At 36.5% G+C, this 13309-nt stretch overlaps 2 long non-coding RNA genes across 2 annotated transcripts; both read left to right on the forward strand.

Annotated features, from left to right (window-relative positions):
* Positions 1–5176: 5176 nt before the first annotated feature.
* LOC123667518 lies at positions 5177–6496 on the forward strand. The gene is made up of 2 exons (XR_006745438.1): positions 5177–5467; positions 5869–6496. It is a non-coding gene; the product is annotated as an uncharacterized LOC123667518 (long non-coding RNA).
* A 5039-nt stretch (positions 6497–11535) lies between these two features.
* LOC123667586 lies at positions 11536–12504 on the forward strand. The gene is made up of 2 exons (XR_006745450.1): positions 11536–11826; positions 12228–12504. It is a non-coding gene; the product is annotated as an uncharacterized LOC123667586 (long non-coding RNA).
* Positions 12505–13309: the final 805 nt, after the last annotated feature.

A 13309-nucleotide genomic window follows, 5' to 3' on the forward strand; every position in this document is an offset into this window, starting at 1 on the left:
TTGCAAAATATTAATTTAAAAAAAGAAGTATAAAAGAACAAAACTATACTCTGACATAACAGTTTAATAAAAATCAAATAAAAAAAAAGAAGGAAAGAGACAAAGCTGGCACACAATAAAAGACAAATTCAAAAAAGGAAAAAGAAAATACAATCATTCCAGTGCGTCTCATATTCAATAATAAGTATAACCAATCCGTCAGAGGAGGAATTCATTTACATCGAACGTATCGGTAAAATTTATTGTATATTACAGAATACGTGGATATTTTACTTTTTTTTTTCAAACGCGCCACTTGATGCTTTATTAAAAATCACGTTTCCAGCGAACATTCGGTTTTATGAACAGGAAATATAAAGTTAATTTTATTACTTAACTACGATTTCCTCGGGGTTTTTCTCGCATCGATGTTTACATGTACTAGTGTACTGGTCTTGAGTGCTTATGATTTAAGGCTTATACGAAACGTATGCCAAAATAAAGATTTCCGAAAAATCACTTTAGCCTTAGATTTGCCTTGAATTTTTGCTAATACATTGTCAGATACCTTGAAAATTTCGATAGGTATAGATAATGCATATTCATCTTCATCTACAGATATCTACAACAAAATCGTACAAATCAACTAAAGTATTAACGAACTTCCATCAAATTTTACAAATTTTTCCCTTTTAATATCAGAAAAAATTGTAAGGAGGTAGATTCTATTAAAAAACAATCGCTTAAGTACCAAATTGTTATCCAATTCTATCCTAGGAAGGATGGTAAAAATTTCTGATCACATGAGGTAATCAAAATATTTGAACTAATGCATCAGTTAGAACTCTATATTAGTATAGTACGGTAGGTTTAAATCAATTTGTAGTATAAAAGAGCGTTGAACATTTATAATTAATTTCCTTTTGGGAGTGTACAATGAGGGTCTCGTCTACAATACGGTAGATATAATATTTCATTTTCAGAGTGTCGAGATGACAGGAACATTATGACTTTTCGTATAAAATTATAATAACGCCTTTTCGTAAAATTTATTTTACACTCGTCTTTTTTACCCTTTTCGTGAAATTGTACTAAGAGTCACACTTTAAGCCTTGGTGATTTTTAGATTTAGAGGCGTGACACCATTGTTTTTTAAGTTATTGCTCGATAGGGTCAAAAGCCTTACTCAAATCTTTATAAAAAAATATATTCCTTTAATGAAAAATTAAATAAAATTTTGAACTACGCCAGTAGAACTTCATCATCATCATTCCAGCATATTGCAGTCCACTTCTGGACATAGGCCTCCACAAGTTCGCGCCAAAAATGCGTGAACTCGTGTGTTGCCCATAGTCACCACGCCGAGCAGGCGGGTTGGCGACCGCAGAACTTAATATAATTAAATTGCTTTAAATATTAGAGAAATGACAAATGTTCTCATTACAACATGTCATTAAATTAAAACTAAACTACGGGTAATGGTATATAGCAAGAGAAAAAAAAAAAAAACATAATAATAATAGCATTTTTTTTTTTGTTACTTATAATAATAAAAAAAAAACTAAAATTATATACATATAATAAAGAAAAAAAAAATCATATGTTTTCACTTTAAAAAAAATGAATAAATAAATTAACAAATAAATCAAAATAAATACGTGTACTAATTTTTACTACCAGTTGCGCATATTTCTGTTAACTTGTGTATATATGTTCTAAGCCTACCCTACATACTGTTAATTTCTTGTCTCGACTATAAATTGTTAATATATTGTGTTGCGATGTACCCAACATGTAATATTTTTGTTAAATTTTAGTGTTTGTAATTTCTCATGTAAGTGAATTGTATTCTTTTGAGAAATAAACGATCTTTAACCTTAACATATATATTGGGATGTACAACAGGAAATGCTAATAATACAACAGGAAATTGCTTTTTCGTCAATACAAAATCAAGTAAATACTTCGGTGACTTTAAATACTTTGATGCCATAAAATTTGTATTATTATAAATATAGTTATTTGTTTTAGACAAAGATTAGAAAACGACGCATTTTCTAAACTTATACTTTGAAAAATATTTAGCTGAAACACGTCCTTTGTATACAAATAAAACTATTATTCTTAAAATGCCGTATATATTTGAATTCGCATTGTCATTACAAAGGAAATTTATGGTCTTGTCCGTGTAACTGAACGTATCATCAATTCCTTCACAATGGGTTATGTATCTTTTACTATACAATGCCGTGTACATTTATATTTCGACCTTATACATCATTATATAAGAGCTATATTTCTCAGTTGTGTTTAGTAGTTCGGTGGTAAAGATAAAAGTTACCCTAAATGCTATGTTTGCGGTATTTGTATGTTAAATATGCTGCAGTACTTTTTTGGTAAATATGTTTTAAACATTTACACAAAAAAAACACCCCTAGGAATCACGATTGACAAATAATTTTATTATTATTTAGTAAGCCCTCGTAATACTCTAGGAACACATTTCTTACTTATTACTATTGTCAATATAAAAGTGTTATGAAGTATTTGACGATTACAGGCTAACTTAACATGCAAGAAGTGTACATACGTTTATTATTAATGTTTTAAAAGAAAAAAAAAAAAAAAAAACTAAAAAATAAAAATCAATTACTTTCTACAACTTCACAAATCTTAAAAAAAAGAAAACTTTATAATATATCAAAAAATCACCAATAAAAAATATCTAATAATAGAAATGTCGAAAAACTGAAAACTTTTTCTGTGTTCCGCTAGATGGCGTTTATATAATCGATGGCTCCTAAGTATACTGAGTCAACTCTACTTTTAATAACTTTATTTTTTTCTTACATAGGTAGATAGAAAATGAAGTAAATGTTATTAATATCTTAAAAAAATTAAATTATCAAAAGTTGTTAGTTGACTCAGTATACTTAGGAGCCATCGATATAATAAATATTTTGAATGGAGTCATTTAAAAAAAAATCTCATTGTATAATAAACCTTGTATATTGTTAGAGATAATAGGCTATATTAAGTCAAATAATGACATAAATAAACTATTAAATAAAACCGCGAAAAATTTCTTGTACCGTTAATAAATTTCAAAATATTAAAATAAAGGTTGCAAATTATTAAAACAGCCAGTCATTCTCCGCTGGGTCCATTAAAGGATCTAATGTACTGATTCAATGCCAAGCTTCCATTTCATCTCGAAACGCAAACGATTAATTCATCCTTTGTAATCACGAACAGAAGATCGTAATTATAAACAGCTATTTGATTTTCTCAGTGAAATGAACAAATATAAAGGTTATGAAAGAATTTTTTATAATATTTTGAAGGGAATTTCGGGACACATATTTTTTTACAACTCATGTGTTTTGCCCATAGTCATCACGCTGGGCAGGCGGGTTGGTGACCGCAGGGCTGGCTTTGTCGCACCGAAGACACTGTTGCCCGTCTTCAGCCTGTGTATTTCGAAGCCAGCAGTTGGATGGCTATCCCGCCATCGGTCGGCTTTTAAGCTCCAAGGCGGTAGTGGAACTGTGCTATCCCTGAGTCGCCTCTTACGACACCCACGGGAAGAGGGGGTGGCTATATTATTTGATGCCATAACCACACAGCATTAAGCAGCAAGCAGGCTATTAATAGTAACTTTTTATTTCAAATCGACACAATATTGTCTGCGATAATTTGAAACAAACTGATCTGCTTTATATTACTAGTATAGAACACAAATAAAGAGAACAAGATAAGATGAACAAACAGTTATTTCTCATTGTAACGGCGTCATGGGAAACGAAAGACAATGTAATGTTTATGTGGGAGTGAAGTTTCTAATAGCCGTAATGGTTTAACTGATGAAACAAAGTAATCTATATATCCATATAAGATAATAAACATTAAAAATGTAATTACATGTTTCGTAGATGTGTGATGACGTCATAAGATTAATGTTATTTAAAGAAACTTTTTTTTTAATATATAGACTAGCGCTTGGCTGCGATCTCACCTGATGGTAAGTGAAGATGCAGCCTAAAGTGGTGCGCGCTTGCCTAGAAGATGCCTATTCACTCTTAACTTAAAGATACCCAAGTTATAGTTAGCTGGAAAAACGGAAGACGGAAGGGCATTCCAGATTTTTGCGGTGCGTATTAGGAACGAGGAAGCAAACCGCTTAGTGCGAGATCGTGGGATTTCAACCACGTAGCGGTGCAGATTCATTCGATGCCTTGAGGTTCGGTGGTAGAAAGGTGATGGCGGAACCAAATTGTATAGTTCTAGAGCACACTCGCCGAAATATATATAATATGGCTCCTCGTCTGACTTGATGGCGGTTAATGCCGGTGTCCCTCAGGGATCAGTTCTCTCTGCAACCCTCTTCTTGATTCACATTAATGACCTCCTCAGGCCTGGTATCTTTGGATACGTGGATGACAGCACTGTTACGGAGAGATACGTGTCCGGTCCCCGAGCTGGTGGCGCAGAAACTCATGAGCATAGAGAGGCTCTGGTTGAACAAATGAATTTGGCTTTGAAAGAGGTATCCGATTGGGGTGACGCCAACCTAGTCAAATTTAATGCTTCCAAAACGCAAGCGTATCTTTTCATCGCTAAACGGAGTCCATTCCCATTGGCTCCGAATTTCCGGGGTGTATCTGTACCGATCACCGATAGTATTGATCTTCTAGGCATAAATATTTCGTCTAATATGAACTTCGGACAATGCATAGAATCCAAGGCAAAACTTGCTGGTAAGAAACTTGGTATCCTCAATAAAGTAAGGCAGTACTTCACACCGAAACAGCTTCTTACTCTCTACCAAGCACAAGTTCGATCGTGTATGGAGTACTGCAGCCACTTATGGGATGGCTCTGCCAAGTACCAGCTCGCTGCTTTGGATTCTGTGGATCGACGCGCCAGAAGATTCATCGGTGACAAATCGCCGGTTTGCTCTAGACTTCAAAGTCTCGAACATCGGCGCAAGGTTGCCTGTTTGTCGGTATTTTACAGGTTATATTTCGGAGAGTGTGCTCTAGTGTAACGGAACGTTACATGACTTCATATTTATTTTTAATAAAAATATCACATTATTGTTTCACATCCATATATAAAAAATATATATATAATTTTTGTTTTGTCAATATTATTTTAAAGAGTATAAAAAAAAATAAAATCAAATAGGTATTTAATGAACTAATTTACAAGAAAAAGTTAAAGCGAACGTTCGATTTGTTTTCAATATAGATAATTTTATAACGGGTTCTCTCGAGCGTTGCCGAGGCGGCATGCCATCGGTCATGTCATTCGGCGTTAGACTGCGAGGTAGTTGTTAATACGTAATAAACTTTGAACTACGAGAATATTGATTTGCCCATTTCTTTTGTAAAACGCGTTAATAAGATTAATCTGGATCCTGATTCAATATTAATATAATCAGCATAATAATCAATTGGAAATACACTGGAGAAATCCCCGTCTTAGGGTAAGTTTTATTATCACAATTATTTGTTTTAAAAAAAACCTTTTTATTATTACATTAGTATATATGTAAACATTCTGTTCAGCTTGTGTGAGCTTTAAATAATAGTTATCCATAAGATTATTTGACTTAATAGATATTATTTAAACAGTTAATATACATATATTTTTATTTGTCTACCTTCAAGCTTTCATACCGCAGTAAATAAAAAATTGTTTTGTAATTAGATTTTATGCATTGTTGTAATTGTTTTTATTTCTTAAATGTAATTTAAGTTCTGTCGCCCTTCCACGACAATTCCGCTACCACGGTAGGTGGCAGACGCTCCTCTTGGGGCATCGTGGAAGGGCCTCCGGACAATGACGAAGGATAGTGGACTAAGGCGGGAAAACATAACATTCCAGGGACCCTGCTCCGCATCGCGAAGACCCTACTCCGCATTGTCTCCACTCTCCACCCGCTTGCCACGCGAAGACCCTGCTCCGCATCGCGAAGACCCTACTCCGCATTGTCTCCACTCTCCACCCGCTTGCCACGCGAAGACCCTGCTCCGCATCGCGAAGACCCTACTCCGCATTGTCTCCACTCTCCACCCGCTTGCCACGCGAAGACCCTGCTCCGCATTGTCTCCACCCGCTTGTCACGCGAAGACCCTCGCCTTGTTCCACGGTTGCCAGGGGAGTAGTCCATCAATCCCTTGAGTGGCAGTATCATTTTATTTAAGGCCATTATACCACGTCCCTTACAAATTTGTGTCTCATTGCGACACTGGCGCCCTACGTGGTTTAAATTGATTCTGTCACTTTTGGAGGTGGTAGCGGATTGTTCGTGTCTTGTTTGTGTCTCGTTTTGTCTATTGTGATCAACTGTGTTGAAATCTGGGCAAGTTGTGGGTTTTTATTCTAAAAATTGTGTCATTATGTATGTTTTGTCTTATTATCTATGTGAACTACTGTATGTTTCTGTTTTCTTGTGAACTGATATAATGTTAGATATAAAATATTACTCAGCATAAAAGAGAACTATTTTGTACTTTGTACGTTTTATTATTATTATTTTTTTTTTGTTTTTTTATTTTTACATTTCCTATATTTATTAAGGCAATATTTAGAAGTACAGTCAGGAAAATAATTTAATAGTTTTAATTTCTTTGTTACGATGTTTAGTTTTATTATTTAAAGAGTTTTACACATTTTAGCAGGACGAATGAATAGTAATTATTAGTTTTGTTAAACATTCGTGTGATACTTAAAATTTACCGTAAGATAGGCAGTAGAAAAGTTGCTTCAGTATGTCGTTTCCAATTAAGTACCTTTCCTTGCAAAAACCTGAATTAGAATATGAAGTGGCTATCAGAGGCGAAACACCGGGCAGTACTGTTGTTGAACTCAGGAAACAGATCACTAAACTAGTACAACTGTTTCCAGCTGAGGACATAGCTTCTTCCCATCTTGAGCCAGTAGATGACCTTCTGTCCGTGTCAGAATTATTAAATAAAGTTAATAATACGCTTGAGTCAGGCGCATGTGACAAAGGAACACTAACTCGCACGGAAAATATTTTACATCACATCTATCATAGGTTGAATAGAATAGACCCAAGCGACGCAAAAGAAACGTATGTGGCCTGCAGTAGTTTGTATCGAGATTGCTATGAATCGTACCTTAAAATCCTAAACAAATCAATAGATCCACTTAAAGTAGAAACTTTAAACTCAGCGACTGCGATTTCTAGTAGTCAAGCACCAATTAACGTTTCAGTCACTTGTGACAAAAGTATTACCGCTGAATTGGGTAAATTAAAATTCGATGGCAAGTCGTGCGTTCGGTCTTTTATCCAACGTGTGAGAGAGTTTAGCGAAGCTCGAAGCATTCCTGACACAAAATTAATTTCATTCGCTACGGAAATTTTTACAGATGACGCTTTACATTGGTTTCGAAGTATAAGGGACCAGTTATCATCGTGGGATGATCTTGTTATCCTTTTGAAACAGGATTTCGATAAGCCTGATTATGATTATCGCCTATTATCCGAGATCCGCGCTAGAACTCAGGGTAAGACGGAAAATATAACAATTTACTTATCAATTCTGTCAGGAATGTTTTCAAGGCTTTCAAAACCGTTGTCGAGGGAAGATATGCTAGAGATCGTTTTGCACAATATACGCCCTTGTTACGCAAGCACTCTAGCTTCCGCAACTGACATTCGGGATATTGATCAGGTGAGAATTTTGTGCAGGAATTATGAAACCGTGCAGTCTCGTCTTGCCCACTTTCGAGAACCGATAGCATCAACTTCAGATACATTGGCACCAGAATTTGCTTATAAACATCCAAAACCTGAATCTACTTATGACTATAAAACTAACACTAGTATTAAACAAAATATCAACACTAACGATAAATATTTACATAGTATTGCAAAAAGTACATCTCAAATCGACAAAAGAATGCCATACTGCCCTAGGTGTCGTAATAATACACATAACTTGAGACAGTGCACTAACACTGAAATCATGTGTTTTAAATGTGGCCACAAGGGCGTCAAGAAGCCGGATTGCCCTAATTGCTCTAATACTCAGAATACAAAAAACTAACCAGGCAGAATTGTGGCAATTCTACACTGAAGAATAATACTACCCGAACTAGTAAACAAGAGTGGAATAACTGGGTTAAGTCTGTTCGTTTATTTTTCAGTGGATACAAGGTTGCTACAATTCTGCACCCTAAGCCTACTAATGACACTAGACCTTATGTCAATATTAAAATTAATAACATGACAGCTTCAGGCCTTCTAGACTCGGGATCAGCCGTTACCATTCTAGGCAACAATGCTCATACCGCTTTGGTTAGTCGTGGTTTGGAGTTGAGTACCGAAGACATGGTAACCATCGTGGCAGCTGGTGGACAAAACCTGCGTAGCATAGGCTACATAAATTTGCCTGTCCATTTTGATAACCAGTTCCACATTATTAAGACCTATGTAGTTCCAAAAGTCCAATCATCGCTGATTTTAGGGATTGACTTCTGGCGCGCCTTCAAAATTTGTCCTAGATATTTGGGCTCCCTCAATTTGACTAACGCCCCTCTAGCTGATTTAAATACGCTTAACCCAACTGTCATACAGTCATATGACAATTTAGATGACTCTCAGAGGGCTATTGCTGATAATATCATACAGAAATTCAAAGAAATATCATTTGAACGTGTAGGATTGGGTCGTACGCACTTAATAACTCACCGCATCGACACTGGCGACTCACCTCCTGTAAGGCAACGCTATTATAGGCTTTCGCCTGTTAAGCAAAAAATTTTGACTGAACAAGTAGATGAGATGCTAGAGCTTGATGTGGTGGAACCTTGTGAAAGTGCATGGCAATCCCCAGTCCTATTAGTAACAAAGAAGAACGGCCAGCCCCGTTTTTGCCTGGACAGCAGAAAACTTAACTCTGTCACAAAACGGGATGCATATAACTTGCCTTACATATCCGAAATTTTGGATAATTTGCGTGACGCTAGGTACTTGAGTAGTATAGATTTGTCGAAGGCATTTTGGCAAATACCAATAGCTCCTGAGGATAAGGATAAGACGGCATTTTATGTTCCGGGTCGAGGTACGCTACGTTTTAAGACCACTCCGTTCGGATTAACTAACGCGCCGTCCACGCAGCAACGATTAGTGGATCGACTATTTGGCAACATGGACCACAAGGCCTTTGCGTATCTGGATGACATAATACTAATAAGTGGTACATTTGAAGAACACGTATCTCTCCTTCAACGTGTCTTTGAGAAGCTACGTCAAGCTAACCTGACAATCAATCTGGAGAAATGTGAGTTCTTTCGAAGTCAACTTAAATATCTAGGTTATGTGGTTGATGCGAATGGTTTACGCACTGATCCTGACAAGGTGGCGGCTATATTAAATTATCCAACTCCTACGTCCCGCAAGGAGCTTAAACGTTTTTTTGGCATGGCATCTTGGTACCGTAGGTTTGTCCCAAACTTTAGTACGATCACTGGACCGCTTAATAAGCTGACATCTAATAAAAAGTCTGCAGCTCCCTTCCTGTGGACTGAAGAAGCTGACGTAGCATTTAAAAAACTCAAAGAATGCTTGGTCTCGGCACCTATTCTCTCCTGTCCCAATTATGACCTCCCATTCGAAGTGCATACCGATGCTAGTAACTATGGGGTTGGTGCAATGCTCACTCAAACCATTGATGGAAAGGAGCACCCCATAGCTTACATGAGCAGGTCTTTGACTGGGCCAGAAAAGAATTATAGCATTACTGAACGTGAGACTTTGGCTGTTCTCGTAGCTCTGGAACATTGGCGATGCTATTTAGAGAATGGTCAGACTCACACGGTCTATACAGACCACAGCGCGCTTAAGTGGTTCCTTTCATTGGACAATCCGACAGGTAGGCTTGCTCGCTGGGGAGTTCGACTCTCATCCTTCAATTTTATTTTGAAGCACCGACGTGGTGTGGATAATGTTATACCTGACGCTTTGTCCAGAACTGTCCCCGTTTCAGCAATCACTACTGCCAATTCTGTCGCGACTTCTAGTGATGATTGGTATAAGAATATTTATAATGGCTGCCTCGATAACCCAGAAAACTTTCCAAATTTCCAAATTAAAAATAAAATCCTCTTCCGACTTAGCAAAAATAAACATCAACTTACAGATGAGTTTTCATGGAAAGAAGTGGTCCCATTAGAATTAAGGGATAAGATTATCGCTGAAAACCATAATGAGCCTACGGCGGGTCATATGGGCATTTTCAAGACATATAGACGTATTGCGCTCAGGTACTATTGGCCCAATATGCACAGCGATATCTCTAAATTTGTTAGTTCTTGCTCGGTATGTCTCGCGTACAAACCACAAAATCATGCAGTTCTTGGAGAGATGGGACGTCCAAAACATTGTTCTCGTCCTTATCAGATGATCTCAATGGATTTGATGGGACCTCTTCCTGTAACACGTAAGCAGAATAGCTACATCCTAGTAGTTACTTGCTGTTTCTCTAAGTTTTGCCAGATTTTCCCCATAAAAAGGGCCACTTCTGACATTATAATCAGAATCCTTGAGGAACAGGTCTTTCTAGTCCATGGTGTCCCTCAAAGTATTTTTATGGACAATGGGAGTCAATTTATTAGCGAGCAGACCAAAACCTTGTTCGATAAATATAAAATACCGAACGTGTTCTTTACACCCAAATACACACCCCAGGTTAATACAACGGAGCGTTACAATAAAACAATAATCACCTGCCTCTCCACTTTCGTTGAAGGCGATCATAGAGCTTGGGACTTATTTATTCCGAAAATACAATTTGCGATAAATAACTCTGTGAACGAAGCAACTGGTTTCTCACCGTCGTTCCTTATATTTGGTAGAGAATTAGTGTTATGTGGTACTCATTACACAGATAACGAGTTGGGTAAGGAGGTTCTGTTCTTGCCTCGCGAAGATTATGTGGAAAATCGTGGTTGTTTAAGTACAATTTTTGATAAGGTACAAAAATCCCTGTACCATGCACACCTAAAAAACACATCCCATTATAACTCGCGTAGGAAGGCTTTCGAGTTTGAGGTAGGTGATATTGTTTATAAGCGAGCGTATATACTAAGTGACAAGGATAAATACTTTAGTAAGAAATTAGCTCCAAAATTCATCAAATGTCGCGTGACTCAGAAGCTGTCTCCCCTCGTTTACGTCTTAGAAAGCATGTCGGGAAAAGATTTAGGTACTTGGCACATTAAAGATCTAAAAATGGTTGGCCGTAACACATAAGTAATATTATGTTATCTTGAAAGGTCTGCGTAAGTTATTTACCTACTTCTGTGTTTCAAGTTCGGATTTTGTAAAATTATACAGGACAAAATCCTTGCGGAGCGAGGCGGGTAATGTAACGGAACGTTACATGACTTCATATTTATTTTTAATAAAAATATCACATTATTGTTTCACATCCATATATAAAAAATATATATATAATTTTTGTTTTGTCAATATTATTTTAAAGAGTATAAAAAAAAATAAAATCAAATAGGTATTTAATGAACTAATTTACAAGAAAAAGTTAAAGCGAACGTTCGATTTGTTTTCAATATAGATAATTTTATAACGGGTTCTCTCGAGCGTTGCCGAGGCGGCATGCCATCGGTCATGTCATTCGGCGTTAGACTGCGAGGTAGTTGTTAATACGTAATAAACTTTGAACTACGAGAATATTGATTTGCCCATTTCTTTTGTAAAACGCGTTAATAAGATTAATCTGGATCCTGATTCAATATTAATATAATCAGCATAATAATCAATTGGAAATACACTGGAGAAATCCCCGTCTTAGGGTAAGTTTTATTATCACAATTATTTGTTTTAAAAAAAACCTTTTTATTATTACATTAGTATATATGTAAACATTCTGTTCAGCTTGTGTGAGCTTTAAATAATAGTTATCCATAAGATTATTTGACTTAATAGATATTATTTAAACAGTTAATATACATATATTTTTATTTGTCTACCTTCAAGCTTTCATACCGCAGTAAATAAAAAATTGTTTTGTAATTAGATTTTATGCATTGTTGTAATTGTTTTTATTTCTTAAATGTAATTTAAGTTCTGTCGCCCTTCCACGACAATTCCGCTACCACGGTAGGTGGCAGACGCTCCTCTTGGGGCATCGTGGAAGGGCCTCCGGACAATGACGAAGGATAGTGGACTAAGGCGGGAAAACATAACATTCCAGGGACCCTGCTCCGCATCGCGAAGACCCTACTCCGCATTGTCTCCACTCTCCACCCGCTTGCCACGCGAAGACCCTGCTCCGCATCGCGAAGACCCTACTCCGCATTGTCTCCACTCTCCACCCGCTTGCCACGCGAAGACCCTGCTCCGCATTGTCTCCACCCGCTTGTCACGCGAAGACCCTCGCCTTGTTCCACGGTTGCCAGGGGAGTAGTCCATCAATCCCTTGAGTGGCAGTATCATTTTATTTAAGGCCATTATACCACGTCCCTTACAAATTTGTGTCTCATTGCGACACTAGAACTATACAATTTGGTTCCACCATCACCTTTCTACCACCGAACCGCAAGGCATCGCATGAATCTACACCGCTATGTGGTTGAAATCCCACGATCTCGCACTAAACGATTTGCTTCCTCGTTCCTAATACGCACCGCAAAAATTTGGAATGCCCTTCCGGCTTCCGTTTTTCCAACAAACTATAATTTGGGTATCTTTAAATCAAGAGTGAATAGGCATCTTCTAGGCAAGCGCGCACTACCTTAGGCTGCATCTTTACTTGCCATCAGGTGAGATCGCAGTCAAGCGCTAGTCTATATATTAAAAAAATAAAAAATAAAAAAATAAAAAAAAATAAAAAAAAAATTTAAGACTAGCTGTGCTCGCGACTCTATCCGCGTGGAATTAAGAAAAAAATGATTTTCAGTTCGCAGTTACAAAATAAATTTCTAATAAAATTAAAGTAGTCTAAGTTACTCCTTATTACATCAGCCAGTGAAAGTCCCGTAAAAATCGGTCCAGCCCTTTCAGAGATTAGCCGGAATAAACAGACATACAGACAGAAAGAGAGATAAAAAAATTGTAAAAAATGTTAGTTTGTTATATGTACCGTGATTACATCCATATGCATTTATTAAAAAGCGGTTATTTTGATATTACAAGCAGACACTCCAATTTTATTTATTTGCATAGATTAAATGTTATACAAATCAAGGATAGAGAAAAACGAAAAAGAACCTTAATTATCCTTTAAAAATATTTTGTCAACAAAATAGATTTTTATTTCAATGACATTTCTCTTTT

This window comes from Melitaea cinxia, chromosome 28 (assembly GCF_905220565.1).
Source record: "Melitaea cinxia chromosome 28, ilMelCinx1.1, whole genome shotgun sequence".
Lineage (NCBI taxonomy): Eukaryota > Metazoa > Arthropoda > Insecta > Lepidoptera > Nymphalidae > Melitaea > Melitaea cinxia.